The sequence below is a fragment of the Bubalus bubalis genome, chromosome X, assembly GCF_019923935.1.
Source record: "Bubalus bubalis isolate 160015118507 breed Murrah chromosome X, NDDB_SH_1, whole genome shotgun sequence".
Lineage (NCBI taxonomy): Eukaryota > Metazoa > Chordata > Mammalia > Artiodactyla > Bovidae > Bubalus > Bubalus bubalis.
Genome location: NC_059181.1, coordinates 14,421,754 through 14,433,462, shown reverse-complemented (window position 1 = coordinate 14,433,462; position 11,709 = coordinate 14,421,754).

Here is an 11,709-nt window from a genome sequence, read left to right as displayed (position 1 = left end):
ATCAGGAACAATTTGGAAAGTATTAGAATATTAAGGAGCAAGATGGTACCCCTTAGGTTACTTGGTAAGCGCTCTTGGATGATACAACTTAGTTTATTTAGAGACTAAAAGGGAACACATTTATAATTTTATATATGTATGATTTTTATATTAATTGTATTCCCATCAGAGTTGTAAGATATGTTCATCTCATCAGTGACCTATAGTCAGATATTTTGCATCCCACGAGTTTACAAAGGACTGCTTACCCTACCCGTTATTTAAGAATGAGCAATTATCTTCTGTTTCAATGTTTTAAAAAAAATCAAACTTATACACAGATAACAGAGAGTTTAAATCCTTGCCCACCTCTAACTTTGGCCGCTTTACTTTTTCTAAATTAAACTGATACAATTTATACTTGATGCTTTGTATTTCACACAAGATGGGTGTTTATTAAATGTATTTTATTGGATTAATTTAAAGCACCTGCAATTTAAGGACCTAAATATTCCAGAGGAGTGCGTTTGAACTACAATTTGTGATCATGGCTTGCGGCAGCTTTCTCTTGCTATGATAGTGTAACCCTGAAGGAGTGCCAGTGGAGTTAATAATTGACAAAGTATGGCTCTTTCCCCAAAGACACTTGAGCTGAAGCTTTTTCAAGCCTGAATAAGGTCACATTATTCCTCTTTTAGAAGATTAAGAAAATCACTTCATGCCTTTGAGGACTGAGGGGTAGATAGTTGTTATCATACAGTTAGCATTCAGGGAAATAAACATCTTTTTTGTTATAAAACTATGCTCATAAATCAGATTCTTACATATGATAAACCTTCGGAAAGTACATGCTGAACTCATTGACGTACTTTAGAATTTTATTTTGGAGAAGAAGAAAAAGGCTTCCAAAAGTATTCATTTTATCTTTTTAAGAAAATAAACAGCTTTCAAAACAAAACACTTTTTCAATAAACACCAAGAAAACGTTGATTTCAACATTTCCCCGCCACCTTTGCTAAAATAATTAGGTGGCATAAACAGTTTCTATCTGTTTAACTGACTCCTCTGAGCCTGAGAAACAGATCTGTAATACGGCAGCATAATGAGAAATTGTATTGTATCACAGCCCTGATGGCAGGAAGAGAGGATGGTGGTCCACAGAACTAAGCCAAGAATAAAATGACCCCAACTAACAGCAGAAGCACCACTAAATTGGGTGCTATTTTGGGGTTCACTACCAATTCCTCCAAGGAAAAGCTACTCAGTATTCTGGGGAAAGAGAAGAAAAGGATCCAGAGAGACAAAAATCACTGCTAGAACTGGAAAGATGAAGGGTGTGTTTGTGCACGAGTGTCCCTTATTACAGGATGATCAGAAAAACATGTTTTGTTGAGTTATTCCTTATCACTCTAAGAATTTTCTAGGGGTCACTTGATACTATAATTCCCGTTTTATCCCCGGAATGTTTATGAGAATGGCTGTGTCTGCACAGCATAAAGAGAAGTGAATCTTTAGGAGGATGCCAAATGATGAGGGGATTTTTGGTTGCTGTCTGTGTTGCTCATGTCAGTTGCAAAATAATTACATTTTCATTTCACCATGTGTTTGCTCTATCCACATGCAAATTTAAGGAGTATTGGTTGGAGAATATTTCTAAGTTCTTCCCAGTCTGTCTTCTTTATTCCCCCCAAAATAAAAAAAAAAAAATGATGAGAATCTGCCAAGCAGTGTGCTAGATGAAGGATTGGCAAACTCCTTATGGCCTACAGGCCAAATCTAACCTGTCCCCTGTTTCTGTCCAGCCTCCAAGCTAAGAATGGTTTTTATACTTTAAAATATTTGGGGAAAAATAATATTTTGTAACATAACAGAAGTTAAATTTCAGTGTCTATAAATAAATTTCTATTGAAATGCAGCCGTGTGCATTTATTTACATGTATGACTGCTTTTGTGCTACAATTGCAGGCTTAAGTAGTTGTAATAGAGACCCTATGGTCCATAAAGTTGAGAATATTTACCATCTGGCCAACCCCTGTGCTAGACTCTGAGGATAAATCTGTGACCAAGACTGACTCAATCCCGGACTGTGTTACTTATGGTCTAGTCAATAGGCAACATGCAACTGGAGGCAGCACAATGACAATTATATATTAAGATAAATGCTATGAAGGCAGGGACCAAGGAGGTATAGAAAAAGTAGAGTGGAAACGAGGGGAGGAAAGAGAATTGTGGTTTGTGGGGAGATTAAAGAAGTGACAGTTATATACTGAGCCCAAGAGAGCAAAGTAGCCAAACCTGTGATGGAGGAGTCAGTTGAAAGAGCTTCCTAAAGAAAGGAAGACACATGTGAAAAGGTCCTGTGGTCAGAGAGCTGTTTGTGGTGTAGGCAGGAGATGAGAGAAGCTGAAGGTCAGTGAGGGCATGTGAAGTTGGAGGGTTAGGCAGGGCCAAATTCCAAGCACAATGGAAAGCCATCGACAGGTTGTAAGCAGGAAAGTGATGTGATATAATTGGCTTTGATTTTTAAAAAATATCATTCTTATTGTTGTGTGGAGAGGGACCGGAGAGGCTAAGATCTTAGTACGAATATCACGGAGGCCAAGGCTGGGGCTGACTGGTGGCTATGGCAATGGACAGAAGAGATCAGACTTTGAGATTGAGACTTTACAAACAGAACCAACAACCTCAGCACATGAAAAGCGATGAGAAGATGAGAATCAAGGTCTGGGGAAGTAGGGGGTGAAGGAGAAAAGGAAATATTAGCCATAGGAACATACTTTCAGCTGTAAGTTTAACCAGATCTGGACATCTCATGTGCAGCATAATGATTATATCTAATATTGTGTTGCCAAAAAAGTTCATTCAGGTGTTTCTGTAAGATCATGTGGAAAAACCCAGATAAACTTTTTGGCCAACCCAATACTACTGTATTATATATTTGAAATTTACTGGGAGAATGGATTTTAGTTGTTCTCACCACAAGAAGGAAATGGTAATTATGTGCTGAAGGTGTTAGCTGACACTATAAGGGTCATCATTTTGTAATATACAAGTGTAACAGACAACACATTGTATATGTCAAGCTTACACAAGGTATATACCAATTATACCTCAACAAAGCTGGGGGTGGGGGTGGGAATAAGACTTCTTATCAAAGAGGCCCAGCTTTTTCTGTAAAATATAGTGAATATTGAGGCCTTAAAGTCACATGATCTCTGCCACAACTCTTCAAATCTGTTCTTGTGGCACAAAGCAGCCATAGACAACATGTCAATGACCATTTTCATCTGCGTGTGAATGTGTAAAGCTTAATTAACAAAATAGGCTATGAACAGCATTTGGCCTTGGTTTACCCACCCACTATAGAGTTGGATATTCATGCCTAGCCCTCAGGAGAGAGGTCTGGGCTGGAGATGTGAATATGTAAATCATCAGGATTTTCCAGGTCACGGGCTTGGATGATGGTAAAGAGAGCTTATAGAAAGATCAAAGGAGACAAGGCAGGCCAAAGCATTCCAACAACATCCCAAGAAATGTTCAGTGGGCAGGATCATCTTTATCAAAATTGTGTTACTGTGATTTCTTTAGAAGCAGGAAATATTATCATAAGGAAGAAGTACCTTTTTTTGTACATCACATTGATCTAAAATGGAAAGCCTTCTTCAGTTTCTCCTACTGACATGATGGAGTGATGTAAGAGGCAGTGGGTACAGTAGTAAAAGCTGCCTGACTCCACTACATAACTGTGGGACCTTGGGCAAGTTACCTAACCTCTCTGTTTCCCAGTTTCTTTGCCTGTGAAATGGAGATGAGAGTCATAAGACCAACCTCGTTAGGGTTGAGGTGAAGGCCTGCCATGTAGCAAGTGCTATATCAGTTCAGTCACTCAGTCGTGTCCAACTCTTTGCGACCCCATGGACTGCAGCATGCCAGGCCTCCCTGTCCATCACCAACTCCTAGAGCTTACTCAAACTCATGTCCATTGAGTCAGTGATGCCATCCAACCATCTCATCCTCTGTCGTCCCCTTCTCCTCCTGTCTTCAATCTTTCCTAGCATCAGGGTCTTTTCCAACAGATCAGTTCTTTGCATCAGGTGGCCAAAGTGTTGGCTGTATGCATGTGCGATATTATTCCTTATCTCAATGACTACCTTATTCTAGAAAGGGTTTTGCAACAACTTGCTTTTTTGGTCCTTACTTAGTTTAGACCCTTCCCTTCTCTATCTGTCTGGCTCACAGTAAAATGAAACTCAATTCAGTTTAATTGACTTTGTGTTGCTCCTCTCGTCAGAAAGCTCCCCCACCTTCTCACCACCCTGAAAACCCTCTATTCGCTTGAAGAACCTCTGGCGCTGCCATTATAAAACTTCCTCACACTCCCATCTATGCCCTGGTTGGGAATTCCTGTGCTGCTTAACTTGCTGGACTCCTCTACTTGAATTAGGTATGCCATATCCAGCTCTCTTAGGATCACTGAGGGCAGCGAAGTCTTTATCTTTGATCTAATTTCCAGAAGTGACTGATCCAACCTACATGAAAAGGAGATTCCCCTGGGCAGCATCAGATTATATGTAATTACCCAAGAAATCAGCTAATTCTACCTTCACCTCTCCTCTCAAGAAAGCAAACTCTCTAATGACCAATTTTCATGGAAAGGAGTTAGTTTAATATTCATCTTCCTTGGGTTCTAGTGAGATTTACTTCTATTCCTGTTTTGTTCTGGTTTTCATTTTATTGCCTATTATTCTGGACTTGCTGGTTTTTAGATATTTTGTGTATTTCAGTCCATTATCCTTCTACGACTTTTTGCTGTTCACACTGTCCCACCTTTGATGAGAAGTAACCACTTTAGCGGAGAAGGCAATGGCAACCCACTCCAGTATTCTTGCCTGGAGAATCCCAGGGACAGAGGAGCTGCCGTCTATGGGGTCGCACAGAGTTGGACATGACTGAAGCGACTTAGTAGCAGCAGCAGCAGCAACCACTTTAAGCCGGCTCCCTGATCCTGCAGACATAGTCCTCTCTCCTTGCCTTGGAAAGAGCTGACACAGGGTTTCCTGGCTTGTGTTGTCCGTCCTTGCTCAGGACCTTGGGCCTGCCAGATCTCCAAGGACACGCCTTCCTTTCAGTGGGAGATGACATTCTTACTGAACTCCATATTCTTAAAACTGGTCATTAAAAGGAAGAAAATGAAACTCTAGTCTCGATTTTCTAGTACAAACTATATTTGAGGGTAACTACATAGCTTCAGAAGATAAAGGATGCTCTTTTTTACTGGAGAATTCCAGTGAATATTTGTAGACAGGAAGGGATGACAGAATTAGAAAATTAGCATTTGCAAGGGTAGAAAAGAGCCTTATAATGAAGGAATCGGACTATCACCGCCTTAAGCCAGGGTCATCCTCAATATCCCTCATAGGAGGGCAACCTGACACGTTAATATGTTAGATGATAGTTATGTTAGATAATATGTTAGATGATAGTTAATATGTTAGATAATATGATAGTATTGGAGTCATAAAGAAATGGCCTTTTAAAAATCTCTAGAGATATAATTCACACACTATTCATCCTTGTAAGGTATAAAATTCAATGGCTCTTAGTATATTCATGGAGTTATACATCCATCTCCATAATCAATTTTAGAACATTTTCCTGAGTCCCAAAGAAACCCCACAGCCTTAGCCATCACCCCTAGTCCCTCCATCCTCCCATACCCCAGCCCTATGTAACCTTTAATGTACTTGTCTATAGATTTGCCTGTTCTAGGCATGGAATCATGCAATATGTGGTCCTTTGTGACTGGCTTCTTTCACTTAGCATACTATTTTCGAGGTTCATCCATGTCATCACATAGATCAGAACTTCATTGCTTTTTATGGCTGAATCAATATCCCACGTATGGAAAGATCATGTTTTGTTTATCCCACTCATCAGTTGATGGACATCTGGATTGTTTTCACCTTTTAGCTATTGTGAATAGTGCTTTTATAAACATAAGAGTCCCTTGGACTGCAAGGAGATCCAACCAGTCCATTCTAAAGGAGATCAGTCCTGGGTATTCATTGGAAGGACTGATGCTAAAGCTGAAACTAGAATACTTTGGCCACCTCATGCAAAGAGTTGACTCATTGGAAAAGACTCTGAAGCTGGGAGGGATTGGGGGCAGGAGGAGAAGGGGACAACAGAGAATGAGATGGCTAGATGGCATCACCGACTCGATGGACATGAGTTTGAGTGAACTCTGGGAGTTGGTGATGGACAGGGAGGCCTGGCGTGCTGCAATTCATGGGGTCACAAAGAGTCAGACACGACTGAACTGAACTGAACTGAAACATTCATGTAAATTGTTTCTCTGAGTACCTGTTTTCAATTCTTTCAGCTATATACTTAGGAGTGGAATTGCTGGGTCATATGGCAATTTTGTGTTTAACTGAGGAATTGCCAAACTGTTTCCTAAAGCAGCTGTACCATTTTACCTGCCTTCAAGCAGTATACAAGGGTTCCAATTTCTCCACATTCTCACCAACATTTGTCACTGTCTTCTTGACTATAGCCAACCTAATGGGTATGAAGTGGTATCACTGTGGTTTTCTTTTGCCTTTCCCTGATGTCTAATGCTGTTGATCATCTTTTCATGTGTTTATTAGCCTTTTGTTCATTTTCTTTGAAAAAATATCTGTTCAAACCCTTGGCCTATTTTTCTCATTCTTTTAATGGACTTTTTTTTTAAAGAGCAGTTTTGGGTTCACAGTAAAATGGAGTGGAAAGTACAGAGAGTTCTTAACATACCTCCTTCCTCTTCAACTATCAACATTCTGTACCCAAGTACTACATTTGTTACAACTGATGAACCAAGGTTGACATGTCATCCTCAGCCAAAGTCAGTAGTTCACATGAGGGTTCACTCTTGGTGTTGTGTAGTCTATAGGTTTGGACAAATCTATAGACATGTATCTACCATTATAGTATCATACAGAATAATCTGCCTAAAAATGTCTTAAAAATCATCTGTGCTCTACCTATTAATTCCTCCCTCCACCCAGCCCCTGGCAACCAGAGCTTATTTACTGTCTCTGTAGTTTTGCCTTTTCCAGAATATCAGGCAGTTGTAATCATACACTATGTAGTCTTTTCTGTTTGTTTCTTTTACTTAGCCATAGGCCTTTGAGGTTCCTTTGTATCTTTCCATGACTCCATAGCTCATTTCTTTGTATCCCTGAATACATACTGGTATATAATTTGGATCTACCACAGTTTATGTATCTATTCACTTACTGAAGGACATCTTGGTTTCTTCCAAATTTTGGCACTTAGGAATAAAGCTGCAGGTTCCTTTGCCCATTTTTGAATTATTTGTCTTTTTATTGAGTTGTGGTCATATTCATATGTTCTAGATACAAGTCTTTCATCAGAAACATGGATTGAAAACATTTTCTCCCATGCTTTGGATTGTCTTTTCAGTTTCTTGATGGTGTCTTTCGAAGCACAAAATTTTTTAATTTTGATGTCCAACTTCTCTGTTTTTGTTGTTGTTCTTGCTTGTGTTTGGTGTCATAATAAAGAAATCATTGCCTAATCCAAAGGTCTGAAGATTTATACCCGTGTTTTCTTCTGAGAATTTTATAGTTTTGGCTCTTATCTTTAGGTCTTTGATCCGTTTTGAGTTAATCTTTGTTTATTGTGTGATATCTATATCTTTTTATAGATGCAGACTAAATAATTTTGAGGTCAGTATGCAATGACTGTAATGTAGAACACTTCAGAAAAAAAACAGATGAAGCAAATATAGCAAAAATGTGACAGCTGCTCAATCTAGGCGATCAGTTTATGGGTGTTCAGTATTTAGGAAGTATTTTTCTTTAAATAATAGAAAGTAAAAGGAAAAGATATCAAAATAAAAATTGGAAGAAATACTTGATTATGAGTGAAAAATTCCACTACTCGAAAAATAAACTTACATTCATTTTAACTTATACTTTGTTATTTATAAACATTAGCATTTTATAATTAGCTGTAAATTATTTGTTATACTCCTAATAAAGACACAAGATAGAATGGATGAATCAGTGTGTCTTGGCACTGCTCTTAGGAACCAGTGTTCTAGAGATTCTCTCTCTAATATGGCAACTACTAGTCATGTGTGGATATTGAGTACTTGAACTATAGTGAGTCTAAATTGAGTTGTGCTATAGGTGAAGTGTACATCATGTTAAGACTTGGTATAAATATGGAAAATATCTCAATAATTTAAATACTGATTATAAGTAGTAGTAATAATATTTGGGGAATATATTTGATTAAATAGTGTATTAAGACAACTTCAGTGGTTTCTTTTTACTCTTTTTACATATGGCTACTAAACATATAAATTACATACATGGTTTGCATTACATTTCTTTTGGACAGCACTGTTCCAGAGAACAAAGGGCTGAGCTAGAAGGCCTGCATTCTAATCCCCTTGCTGCCTTTTACTAGCCATGTGACTTGAGCCATTTCTTCCATTTCTCAGCCTTAGGATAGTTGAAAATAAATTCATTCAGCAAATACTTAGAGCTCTCACTATATAGACAGAAATTGGCTAAAAGATTGGCAGGTAATATAAGGTAAGAAACAGTACACAAAGTCAAATCAGTGTTTTCCCATTTCAGCCCTATCCGAGTCAGTGAACCTATCCATGAGTCAGTGAAAATAGAAGTCAGCAATGGAAATACCTTATCATTTTAATTTTCTCCATTAATATTTTATCCTAAAATAATATTTTACAATATGTTTGTTGTCTGAGATCATATGTAAACATAGTAGATGTTCTTTTCATCCTCTGAATCTTGAGTCTTTGAACGTGTGTCCCATTTTCCTGGAGGCTTCCTCAACCCCACATTCTGTCCAAGAAGTCAGTGTACTGGAGTAGACATCTGGTAGACCTAGTATTCATGCCTTTATGTTGTCCCTTACCACTTGGACACTGGCCTTGGCAATGCGACTTGCTTTGGCCAGTGGGACCTGAGCAAACAGGATAAAATCAGAGGCTTGATAAGCTCTCACTCATTGAGAACTCTTTTGTGACCCATCTTGGAACCCTGCAGCCATGCTGTGAGGAAGCCCAAGCAGCTCCAAGGAGAGGTTCATGTGGAGGAAGAAAGGGATGGTGGTTCATTCAGACAAGTGGTTCTCAACCTGAGGTGATTTTACTCTTCCAGGGATATTTAACAGTGTCTGGAGACACTTTTGGTTGTCACAGCTGGTGAGAAGTTGCTACTGGTAGAGGCCAGGGTTGCTGCTAAACATCCTACAAGGAACAGGAAAGGGCCCACAACAAAGAATTATCCAGTCTAGATTTCAGTAGTGCCAAAGCTGATAGAGCTGCTCTAGACCAAGATTTCCCCACAACCTGGGTGTTATGGATCAAGGATGAAGTGGCTTGGGAGAGAAAGTATTCACATTTAAATAAAAATCAGCTTTTTGGACAGTCTGCTACTCCTAGTGATTTTAGGTAGCTCAGATCCATCCCAGTGGTACATTTCCCCTTGTTTACACTCAGCATTTAAGCAGAGTAACTCATCAAAGTGTTGTGCCCACAACCATTTTTATTAGTTGCCCCAACTCAGATATTGCTTCTCCCTGGTAGTATTGAAGTTGTGGCTTGTGACACTTCAATAATAGCTTCCAAATGCCCAACCATGAACAGACTTTGAGGACCAGGGCTTTAACTTCTCCTGTTTCATAGAGTCCATATGTTTTGTTATCAAAGAACTGCAGCCCCACCATGCTAACAAGAGGCCACTCTCTGAGAATGTGTATATATTTTTGTCTGTGAGAGAAACTTTAAGGACATAAAAATTATAGTAATACTGTTAGTAGTAAATTTTATTAGGCAAGCTTAAAATAATTACATTGGCAAAGTCATTCAATGAAAACTTTAAGCATATGGCTGAGTATGAGTATGAATCTCATTGCTACAGTGATTATCCATAAAACACATAGATAAAAAGTCATTCCAAGTAGGGTTTTTCCTCCTAAAACAATAGAGCACATGCACATCTCCAGGTGGAATGAAAAAGGGGCAGAGGTGCTGCCAAAATTAAGGCTTTGGCCAATTTTTTGGTGAGCAGGCAGATGCAGGAGTTTAAAAGAAACACTTGATGTGCTAGGTAGTCTAATTCACAGAGTATATGGACCCAGATGAAAATTTCTAATGGTATGAATAATCCCAACAATCACCCATAGCCCAAGAATATGAAGTTGAATTAGGGCAGGCTACCCCCTGTTATGACCAACCTAGATAGCATATTGAAAAGCAGAGACATTACTTTGCCAACAAAGGTCTGTCTAGTCAAGGCTATGGTTTTTCCAGTGGTCATGTATGGATGTGAGAGTTGGACAGTGAAGAAAGCTGAGTGCCGAAGAATTGATGCTTTTGAAATGTGGTGTTGGAGAAGACTCTTGAGAGTCCCTTGGACTGCAAGGAGATCCAACCAGTCCATTTTGAAGGAGATCAGCCCTGGGATTTCTTTGGAAGGAATGATGCTAAAGCTGAAACTCCAGTACTTTGGCCACCTCATGCAAAGAGTTGACTCATTGGAAAAGACTCTGATGCTGGGAGGGATTGGGGGCAGGAGGAGAAGGGGACGACAGAGGCTGAGTTGGCTGGATGGCATCACTGACTCGATGGACGTGAGTCTGAGTGAACTCTGGGAGTTTTGTGATGGACAGGGAGGCCTGGTGTGCTGCGATTCATGGGGTCACAAAAGTCGGACACGACTGAGCGACTGAACTGAACTGAACCCCCTGCCTGCAAGTGGCTTTCTCTTATTGATGGAGAGTCAATTCTTGGCAACATAAGGTAAAACCTAGCCATTTATCCACCCTGTTTAATTTGTTTACATTGAGAACGTTAAACTGTGACTAGCATCATGAATGCATAGGCCCTCTACCCCTGTGTAACACACTCCTTTCCCCTGCATTTGGTTTGTGCCCAGAGGTTGGCTTTGGGACTGTATTTGATTCTTTGCCTGTTGTTGTTTTGCTTTTAGAAATTTTGCTTTTTATTTATCTTTTTAAAATTGCAGTGTAGTTGATTTACAATGTTGTAGTAGTTTCTGATGTATAGAAAAGTGATTCAGTTATATATATACATATATATGTGTATATATATATTCTTGTTCACATTCTTTTCCATTATGGTTTATTACAAAATATTGAATATAGTTCCCTGTGCCACAAACATTCTTAAATAGTGAACTACTGCCATGTCCTTTAAAAATATATTTTATTATTTTTTAAAATTAATTTTTTGTTAGAGTATAGTTGCTTTACAATGTTGTGTTAGTTTTGTATTTGCTTCTTGAGAAAACCTTTCTGCTCTGTCTGCAGGGAGAGAAGGGAAGGCAGGGCCTCCAGGAATGTGGAGGGCTGTGGCTGGGAGTCACCTGGGCCGTCTTGCTCCTGGGGTCAGGTCCTTGAGAAAGCAACAGGTAGGAGGCTGTGAAGCTGATACGAGGGCCACCGAGTCGACCTAAAGATGGGGAATCTGGAGGGGCCTTGGCTCCATCCAACATCGAAAGCAACTTTGCCCCTTAGCTGCTGTCAGGGCTCAGATGATCGCTGATATTGTGGCTTTTTCAAGGACCCGGGGCAATTCTGCTCTTTAACGAAGGACTGGATGGTAAATAATTTAGTCTTTGTGGGCCAAGAGGCAAAATGAAGAGGCTATTATGGAGGTACTTAAAT